Source organism: Propithecus coquereli, unplaced genomic scaffold, assembly GCF_000956105.1.
Source record: "Propithecus coquereli isolate 6110/MARCELLA unplaced genomic scaffold, Pcoq_1.0 Scaffold14, whole genome shotgun sequence".
Classification (NCBI taxonomy): Eukaryota; Metazoa; Chordata; class Mammalia; order Primates; family Indriidae; genus Propithecus; species Propithecus coquereli.
In genome coordinates, this window is record NW_012138302.1 from 11789567 (window position 1) to 11800481 (window position 10915).

Genomic DNA, 10915 nt, shown 5'->3' on the forward strand with positions numbered 1-10915 from the left:
TACAGGCACATACCATCACGTTCTTTTTTGGTTTTTTGTAGACATGGGTTCTTGCTCTTGCTCAGGCTCGTTTTGAATTCCTGAGCTCAAGCGATCCTCCCACTTCGGCCTCCCAAAGTGCTAGGATTACAGGCTTGAGCTGGCCCAGTGAATTTTTTTATTTAGTATATTTATTGTACTTTAATTTCCATTTTTATTTTTATTTTTTTCTGAATTCATTTGTATTTTCCTTTAAATTCTTGAACTGCTTTAAAGTTCCTGCCTGCATATGTCATTTGTGCATCATTTACATTAACTTATTTTTCTCCTGATTATGGGTTACCTTTTCCCACTTCTTTGCATGTCTAGAAATTTTGATTGGAAGCTAGACATTGTGATATTATGATGTTGGATATCTGAATTTTGATGTCTTCTTAAAAAGAATACTAAGTTATTTTAAGACCAGCTTGATGTTTTTGAGGCTTGTTTTTAAGTTTTGTTTGGGCTGACCCAGAGTAGCCTTCACTCAAGGACTAGTTGAGTTCTACTACTATGGTATTAGCTTTCTTGGGTTTCTAGTGTATGCATTAGGTGTTCAGTAATGCCTCTTTTCTTTGGCTTGCTGGAACTTGAATATCTCTCCACTCTTCTGTGGGTTCTGAGAACTGTTCAGCTTGCAGCTCTTCAATCATTCTTTGTCCAGCCTCATGGAATTTCACTCTACGTACTGAAAACTTAGTATTCGACAACAGACTCAGTGAGTTCCTATGCAGCTTGCTGGAGATCTTTTTCTGTGTAGCTCCCTCTGCTCTGGTACTCTGCTCTGAAAATTCCAGCCACCTTGGCCTCCCTAACTTCTGATCTCTTTCTCTACTCAATTCAGTGAGACTGCTATCCTCTGTGCTTTTCTCCCTGTGTCATATTTTATAGAGTGCCTCCAAGAGGGGACAATCATAGGGATTTTCTCATCTTTTTCTCTTTTCTCAGAAACGAGAGACTCATTATGCTTATTGTCCAAATTCTGAAAACTATTGTGTTATATATTTTGTCCATTTTTCTAATTTTTCTTTTATAGCAGGAGGGAAAGTCTAGTACCAGTTATTCCATTATGGGGGACATGGAAGTTTTTCATAATAAGTGTTTTGATAGTTGTGGGCACACAATTAATCCAACCACATAGGTCTTACAGTAATCTCTCAAAAAGGCTTTCTAGAGAAAGTAATACTTTCTCTAAAAGAGAAGTCCAAAGGAGGAGGAGCAAAAGATATTTTAGAATATTTCAGACAAGGAAACAGCATAAACAGAAGAAGCGAGGCATCCAAGAATGATCAAAAGTATAGCTGAAGCCTAGAGTAAGACTTGGAGAGTGTTGGGGAAAGGAATAGATAGAGATTATTTAGGAGGGAATAGATCATGAATTTTTTTGCACTTAATGAAGCAAAACGGACTAAAGAAATGCTGTTTAAGAAAATTAAGGTATAGCCACTGATTTGAACACTATAATTTCTTTTAAAATGATGTTATATAGTAAATATTTTTTATAATATATTAAATGAGAAAATCAGAATATAAACCTATTTGTATACATACTATAACTATTTTAAAAAATCAAATGCATAGGAAATAATATAGAAAGGAAATATACTAAAAAGTAAAAAGGGACTATACTAATGTGGTACAAAGTGAATAATGCCTCCCCTCTTAATCTTTGAAGCCAGGCCTTGACTTCTCCTCTAGCTATGAAAAGTCCTAGACGGCATCTTCTTCCAATAGAAAGCTGTTCCATCTACACTGAAAATCTGCTGTTTAGTGTAGCCACCTTCATCCATGATCTTAGCTAGATCTCCTGGATAACTTGCTGCAGCTTCTACATCAGCATTTGTTGATTCACCTTGCACTTTATGTTATAGAGACAGCTTTTTTTCCTTAACCACATGAACCAACCTCTGCAAAGCTTCAATGTTTCTTCTCCTGCCTCCTCTCCTCTCTCAGCCTTCATAGAACTGAAGAGAGCTAAGGTCTTGCTCTGGATTAGGCTTTGGCTTAAGGGAATGTTGTGGCTGGTTTGATCTTCTGTCCAGTCCACTAAAACCTTCTCCATGTCAGCAATAATACTATTTCACTTTCTTATCATTTGCGGGTAACACTGGAGTAGCACTTTTAATTTCCTTCAAGAGCTTTTCCTTTGCTTTTACAACTTGGCTAAGTGTTTGGTGCAAGAGGCCTAGCTTTTGGTCTATCTTGGCTTTCAACACGTCTTCCTCACTGAGTTTAATCATTTCTAGCTTTTGATTCAAAATGAGAGATGTGTGACTTTTCCTTTTACTTGAATACTTAGAGGCCATTGTAGGGTTATTAATTGGCCTAATTTCAATATTGTTGTATTTCAGGGAATAAGGAGGCCCAAGGAGAGGGCGAGAGATGGGGGAACAACTGATCAGTGGAGCAGTCAGAACACATACGCCATTTATCAATTAAGTTCGCTGTCTTATTTGGGCGCAGTTTGTAGTGCCCCCAAACAATTACAATAGTGACATCACTGATCACAGATCATTATAATAGATATAACAATAGTGAAAAAGTTTGAAATATTGTGAGAATTACCAAAATGTGACATAGAGACACACAGGGAGCACATGCTGTTGAAAAAATTACAGCAATAGCCTTGCTCAACTCAGGGTTACCACAAACCTTCAATTTATAAAAAAGGTAATATCTGTGAAGCGTGATAAAGTGAAATGCAAAAAAATGGAGCATGTCTGTATTCTTTATTGTGATCCTAAAATTGGTTTTGAGGAAAATGCCAATACATATATATATATGCATACATACATACATACAGGTCTTCCCCCCAGTGCATTGGTTGCCTACTCTGTAAAATGGAAATTTTGATAGTACATATCTTATTTATTATGTGAATTAAATGGGATATAATGTATTTAAGCATTTAGCAGCATACTGCCTGGGATATGGTCAGTACATAATTTTTTCCAACAGGACCACTGTTGCATTTGTGCGTGATAACTTATTATGCTGCATTTTGCAACATTCCTGGGTCCCAATCACTATGTGCACATAGTAACCTCCAGTCACAGAGACTATGAAAAAATTTTATCATATGTTTCCAAATATTTTTGGTTGAAAGCCACATGTAAATGCATTATGGATTAGGAAGTACAGGAGTCGATACATGAAGGTTCTTTCTTGCCTCTAATTCTTTGGTGAAACAGAATCCTTCACATGTGAAACAAAATAGAAACTGTGTGGTACAGTGGAAAGTGCACAGAAATGAGAAGATCTGGGATCTTGGGTTTTCTCTGTCTTAAGCAAATCGCTTGCAAAAGGAGGCAGTGGTCCGAGCCACCATTAAGAGTCTTTCCAGCTCTGAAGAGTTGACTATTTTTATACATTAAAGGAATAATTTTGCTGAGGTGCTTTCTTTCTGTGGCAAAGGTGGACACTTAGACCAGTTTTGCAACTTGTAAATTGCAGAGGGGAGGAGTTTAGATTCTATCATCCTTCCTCCTATTTAGATGCAGTCAAATAATCCAGAAGTCAGCATTGCAAAGCCTAGGAAGAATTTAAACAGCCTCCTGAGCTTTTTCAGATAAAGATTTTTATCTATAGGAGCTCTCAGTCTCATATTTTTATCTTTAACCCTTTCTGTTCGGAAGAATATGCTTGCCTGATATAGACAACTACACTTCTTTGTAATTTGTCTATATTTTAGAAATCTGAGCTTTTTGATTAACTACCAAATATGGAGTTAATCCTCTGTTACAGAACGTAATTTCTAAGGAGTGGTCCTGTTATGTTGCTGAAATATAAAATACCATGAATTGGGCATTTTATTTAACGTTTCATGTACAGTCATTATTTAATCTGCACAGTAACACTGCAAAGCAGATATAGCTCTCCTCATTTAACAGATCAGGAAACTCAGGAACAAAGAGCTGAAGTAACTTGCCCACGGCTACACATGCCAGTAAATAGTAGTCTGTCTGACTCCAAACTCTTAACGATAACAGTATCAGGATGAATCAAATGAATCAGTTAGGCGATTCAAGGAAGACGGCCACTCCCTTCCAAAAAAAGAATTCAGAAACATGTCTATTACAAGTTAAGAGACTTCCTCAAACATTAACCCTAACATTTTTTTCCTGGGTTTCCCCGTCCTGTTTAAAGTGAGAGTGTCTGTACCAAATCCTGGAACCTGAATAATTACTCATTATCCCTGAAGAGTGACCTACAACAATGCTCAGGGGCATAAATGCACTTTTATGTGGTATTACCTCGGGATATTTACCTTCACCTTCACTCCAATGCATAGGTTAGGGCATTAGACAAAATTTTTCTCCCAGATTCAACTGTAAAATGACGTCTTCTTATGATAATACGAACTGGGTTAATAAATAGAAAGTTTGAGTTTAAGTAATATTGTTAAAAAGGAGAGCTTTCTTTTATTTTTTTTTAAGGATAAATAGGCTTGTCATTCTTGTAAGAGATCGAGGGACAACAAAGTCCCTTTGTGTAACTCCCTTTTCTTGTTATTATGGTATTACCTTTGATATTATAACCCTTTTTTAGTGAAGCCACCAGGATCCCAAGCTGCTCAAGTGCCTGCCTTCTTACCTGGGATCCTGGATGAAGTTTTCCTCCTGCTGTTGCTGCTCCAGGTGTCCTTGCTGCTCTGGCACTTGCTGGGCTCCTGCCAAAACTGCTACTTCTTCTCTTACTGGTATCACCGGACCTGCCAGGGACTGGAAAAGGATCTTCCTCTTCCAGCATTTATAGCTTTGCATTTGGCTCACAAAGAGCTTTAAAACTTCTTTCCCTTGGCTAGAGTGAAACACATTTGGTAATGGTTCAATGTCCTACTCAAAACAATTCCTTTTGTCAAATGATCAATCTGAATACCACACTGACTCATGTGTTTTAACTCTTTCCTACCTGAGGATGATTTTGCCCCAGAAAAATTAGGGATGATCATTACCTTTTCCCCTCTTTTTTCTTTAATTTGTTTCTAGTATTTAACACAGAGTAAATGTCCATTGATGTGTATTTGAATAAATGGGTAAATCCACGAAACATAGCTGTTAAGTATGCATAATAGCTATGTAACATAAGAAAAGTGGTGTAGCGTAGCATTTATATATTTAAATATACCTAAGTAATACATTTGCATGTATTTTTAGACATTATAATTGATTAGTTAGAATATGTTAATTTTTAACAAATTATAACCACACCATTGTTTCAAAACACTTAATGGAGAATGAGATCCAGACCTATGTTAATAAAATGATGTGAAGCATGTAGGCCAAGGAGGGATGAATCTATATCTGTACCTATCTCTCTCTTTCTATCTAGTTAGCTATCCCATCTCAACTTAATCCCATGGATATTTGACTCAATGCTTTTTCATCATGTTTTTAGTATTAGTAATGATCAAGAGGAACATATACAGCTTAAGAATTCATTGTGAATACACAATATAACTCAAAACACTCAGAATTTATTAGGTGATCCATAATTAGTCTCTCAGTTCTGCTTGTAACTAACTACATGGATAACCACCAAGACCACCGGGCTGTACTGCTCCAGGGGGCTTCACTGAGGTCTGTGTTGTTGGAGATCGCGGAGCTGTGCAGCACGTGTGGCAGCCCTAAGATCACATAAATTTCCAAAATTGTTATGGATATATTTTTCTGTCCCCTTAATTGAAAAATTACACAGCATGACTCTCAGGTTAAATTCCTATCAAATCTTAGCATTAAACTAGGAGCCTGCTAAATTATTCTATTGAAGACTTTTGATCATTTTAACAGTAAAAACAATGTAATAATAGTATGTTTTCTCAGAAATTATTTTTTAAAAAGATGGTTTTTAATAGTCATTTCAGTCTGCGAAGAATTTCCATATTTCTTAGCTCATTGTATTCCCATATCAACCCAGTGTATCAGGTCTGTAATTCTTACTTTATCACATTGGAACTGAGGCTCTGGGAGAGATAGGAACTTACCCAAAGGCATACAGCTCTTTAGTGACAAATCTGGAATTCAGATTGCTGATTCTAATTGCAATTATCTTTCCACTATGCTATTTTTTAAAAAACTTAGAAATACCTTGCATGTGCCAGAGAGAATTCCAGTGACCTCATTGATGGGTATGAAACCAAAGGGGGTTTAATGATAATATATAAGAGCTCAAAAGAGCAAAAAACCACCCACCGATATCAGAAGTTTCCTTCTGGGAAATTTTATTTTATTGTATTTTAGATTTTAGACAATTTATTTTATATATGGTTTATTCACTCACTCCTTAATTCAGTGTAAAATTTTGTTATTGACAAGGCTCTGACCTGAACCCTATGAGAATGGCAAAAATGAGTATGGGGCAATCACTGGTCTCATGAAATATACAATCTCAGAGCCCACAAATAACTACAGAATGTTACAAAGGCCATAGCAAATGTATGAGCACAGAGTTATGAGAAATTAGCAAAAGAAAAGGAAAGGCAACATAATTTAAGTTTTAGTCTATATTGAATATGTATTAGTCTTATAATAATAATAAAAGATTTATTTGTTGTTTAAAGAAGAGAGATTGTTAAGTTCACGGTAGAGAAAAGACAGTATGAAAGTGGCCATGGAGAGTTAGGAACATATAGACCAAATTCTTTTTTCATTGTCCAGTGAAGTAACAGCAGAAGGAAAAGGAGTTGCCTTCCCCAAGGAAATGATGTCACCTGGGAAAAAACAATTTTCAATTGAGATAAGCATATTGAAGTATTTTTAGGAGTGTGTGTGTGTGTGTGTGTGTGTGTGTGTGTGTGTGTGTGTGTGGTGGGGGAGATTCTTGGCCACCTTCTTGCACGACTGCCTATTTTAAAGTTGAAGAAACTGAGGCCTAGATAGGTGAAGGTACTTGCCCAAGATCACATAATCAGTCAGAACAGAGATAGAACTAATATAGAGGTCTTCAGCCCCCACACTGCCTTCACTGATCGCTGGCAACATGTAGAATATATCTGAGGCATAAATTACCTTTATTGGATATCTACAATTGTGCCGTATGTAGAATAGATACTCATTAATTGTTTACTGAATGAATAAAAATTAAATTAGTAATGCTAGTTATTTCATGTTGTCAGGACACATAAAATGATATCTATAATATTAACATGTATGTATCTGTCTACTTGACATCTCAATACTTGGATATCTAATAGATATTTCAAATTTAATGTGCCCAAAACTGAACTCCTGATCTTGCCTCTCCAAATCTGCTTCGCTCTTAGTCCTTCTCATCTCCATTGATGGCAACTCCTCCATCCTTCTAGATACTCAGGCTAAAATCCTTGGAGTCATCTTTGATAGCTCTCTTTTCTCTAACCACATATTGATTTTATCAACAAATCCTGTTGGCTCTACCTTCAAAATATATCCAGAAACTGACCACCATCCCCACCTAGTCTACCACTACCACCTTAATTCAACCCACAGCCACCTCTCTCCTGGGTTATTGCAATAGTCTCTAAACCAGACTCCTTGCTTCCACCTTTGGCCACATCCAGACTAGTTTCAAAATAACCAGAATGATTTTTTTGAAACTTAAATCAGATCATCACTTTTCTGACCCATGGTCTAAAATGAACTCTCTTTTTGTTTAGAGTAAAAGCTAAAGTCCCTTCAGTGGCACAAATGATTATACTATCATTATTCATAATAGCCAAGAAGTGGAAACAACACAAATGTCACCAAATGAATGTGTAAACAAAAATATGTTGTACCTATACAGTAGAATAATATTTAGCAATAAAGAAAGAATAAAGAACTGATTCGTGGTACGATTTGGATGAACCTTGAAAACATTATCCTAAGTGAAAGAAGCCAGTCACAAAAGACCACCTATTGTATTAATATGACTGTCTTTAGATGAAATGTCCAGAATAGGCAAATCCATATAGACAGAAAGTGTATGAGTGACTATCAGGACAGGAGGGGTTGGAGGAAATAGGAGGTGACTGCTAATGGGTATAGGGTTTCTTTTAGGGATGACAAAAATTTCTAAAATTGATTGTGGTGATGGAGCTCATCCTTGTGAATTTGCAAAAACCATTGAATTGTACACTGTAAATGGGTGCATTTTATGGTATGTGAATTCCATTTCTATAAACCTGTTTTCTAAAAAAAGGAGTTAGGTAAAAGAAGGGAGAGAAAGGACGTAATAAAAGAAGCAGTGTATGTAAAGGCCCCAAATTGGGAAGAAACTTAATATCTATGAGGAATGAGAAGGCCAACATCCCTAGAGCGCATGAACAAGGGGGAAAATAAGCCAGAGAATTAGATAAGGACCTTGATATGAAGGATTCAAAATTTGATCAGAAGCCCCAAAGCAAGATTTAAAGGGACTTAAGCAAGTAAGTGACATAATTAGATTTCCATTTTAAAAATTATACTGTCTGGCTAGTGTGTGGAGAATTCGACATGGACAAGTGTAGAATTGGGAGAGCAATTAAAAGTTACTGTAGTAGATTGGGAAGAAAGGATGGTTGAAGTGGAGACAGAGATAAGAGATGGGCTTTGGATCTATGTTGGAGAGAGAATCAATGAAGGTTGGTGACTGAGTGGATGTAGGTTATGAAGGATATGGTAGATAGAGAGTCCATTTACTTAGATGGAGATCCCAGGGGAAGAGTGGTTTTGAGTGGTGTAGTTCTGGATATGCTAAATTTGAGATGGGTTTGAAAACAACCAAGTAGGTACACAGACAGTTTGACATGTGGTTTAGATTGGGTTCAAATATTGGCTCTGCCATTTACTAGCTATGTGACAGTGAAAAAAAGTTATTCTTTTTCCTGATTTCCTCATCTGTAAAATGGATATAACATAACCTATAATAGCCGAATAATAATCAACTGGGTAATTACAGCTATTGATTAAAAAATCACAGACTTTGGACCCCCAACTGCCTGCATTTGGTTCCTGGGTCCAACATGATTATAGTTGTATGACCTTGGGCAAGTTACTTAATCTCTTTGAGTCTCATTTTCTTAATCCCAAAATGGGAATAATAGTAGCACCTATCTCACAGGATTGTTAAATAATGTAATGCATTAGATAACACATGCAAGGAGCTTAGGGCTGGCACATAGGAAGCAGATATAAGTGGTAGCTAATGCTATTATCTCACAGGGTTGACATGAAGAGATGAGATAATGCATATGAAAGGGATCAGCGTGTATTAGATGTTCAAAGAATGCTACTAAAGTTCCCTTCCTTATTTTTCCACCTGAATTTTGTCTTAATTGAACCTTTAACTTTCATTTGAATTAGATTAGCCTAGACACTTTCTCAGTATGGGAAAGCCCACTAAATTGCCCAACAGTTGAAGATGGGAGATAAAGACCAGTGAGCATTGCCTGAGGAGGGGAAAATGGGGCAAGGAGTGTCTAAGGCAGGAGGCCCGATCCAAGTCGAGGACACAGAATGCAATCAGGAAATACGGACTTGGGTAGAGGTAGGGAGGCAGACTGTCTAATTCCTGAGAAAAGTGGGGCTGGTTTGGAACACTTCTGCTATGAGACGAACCCCACCGCTGCGTTTTCTGTGTAATGAATAACCTGAAGCAAGCCTCCTCAAGATGTGACTCTAATTTGACAGTATCTGAAAGTGTCATGAACTCTTCCTGAGGCCTTTGCGGGAGCCATCCCCGGTAGTCCTTCATGCATTTACTCACTTATTCATTCGTTTATTTTCTAATTTACTCAACAAATATTTACTGAACATCAGGCACCAGGGAGACAGAAGGGGGGGAAATGTTCTTATCTTCATGGAGTTTGAAGTGTAGCGGGGGAAGACAGGAAAGAAACAACTAGAATATGCCATATCAGATAAATTCTGTGGAGAAAAATAAAGCAAGGGTGTCACAGAGATGCAGACTTGGTGAATCAGGTAAAGGCCTAGAGGAGGGGAGCATTCCAACACAGGAAACATCCCGTGCAGGACTAGGACTATAGGTGCATGCCAACATGCCTGGCTAAATTTTTAAAAAATTTTTGTCAAGACGGAGTCTCACTATGTTGCCCAGGCTGGTCTCGAACTCCTACCCTCAAGCTATCCTCCGGGCTTGGTCTCCCAAAGTACTGGGATTATAGGCATGAGCCACTGGACCTGGCTGTCTATCTTTTTCTTATATTAATAGATTTGTAGGAGTTCTTTATGTAATCTGGATATAAGTCCTCTTTGTGGATATATGTATTGTTCCAATCTGTGGCTTGCCTTTTCACTTTCTCAACAGTATGTTTTAGATGTTAGCAAACCTTTACTCTCAGAGACTAAGTAATAATATTTTAGCTTTTGCAGGCCATGTGATCTCTGTTGCAACTACTCCACTATGCCATTGCAGTGCAAAATAGCTATAGACACACTACATTTAAGGAGTAAACATGGTTGTGTTCTGCTAAAACATTACTTATGGACACTAAAATTTGAATTTCATATACGTTTCACATATTATGAAATATCATTTTTTGATTTTTTTTAACCATATAAAAATGTACTAACTATTCTTAGCTCACAGACTTCACAAAGATGTGGCAAACTGCGTTTAGTTCACAGTCCATAGTTTGGCAAGCTCTGGTGTATTTTATAAACACAAGTTCTGAATTTTAAAGAATTCCAATTTAACAATCTTTTCTTTTGTTACTAATGCTTTTTATTCCTACACAAGAAGTCTTTGCCTATCCCAAGATTATGAATATATTCTGCTTCATTTTATTCTAGAAGCTCTATTTTATTATTCATATTTATGTCTATGATCCATCTGGGATTAAGTTTTGTATATGGTGTAGAGGTTTTATACTTCTGTTTCTGTGTACTCAAGTTATGCAGCTGTGACTTATTTGCTCGTTGAAGTTTTCCCTGATATCCTT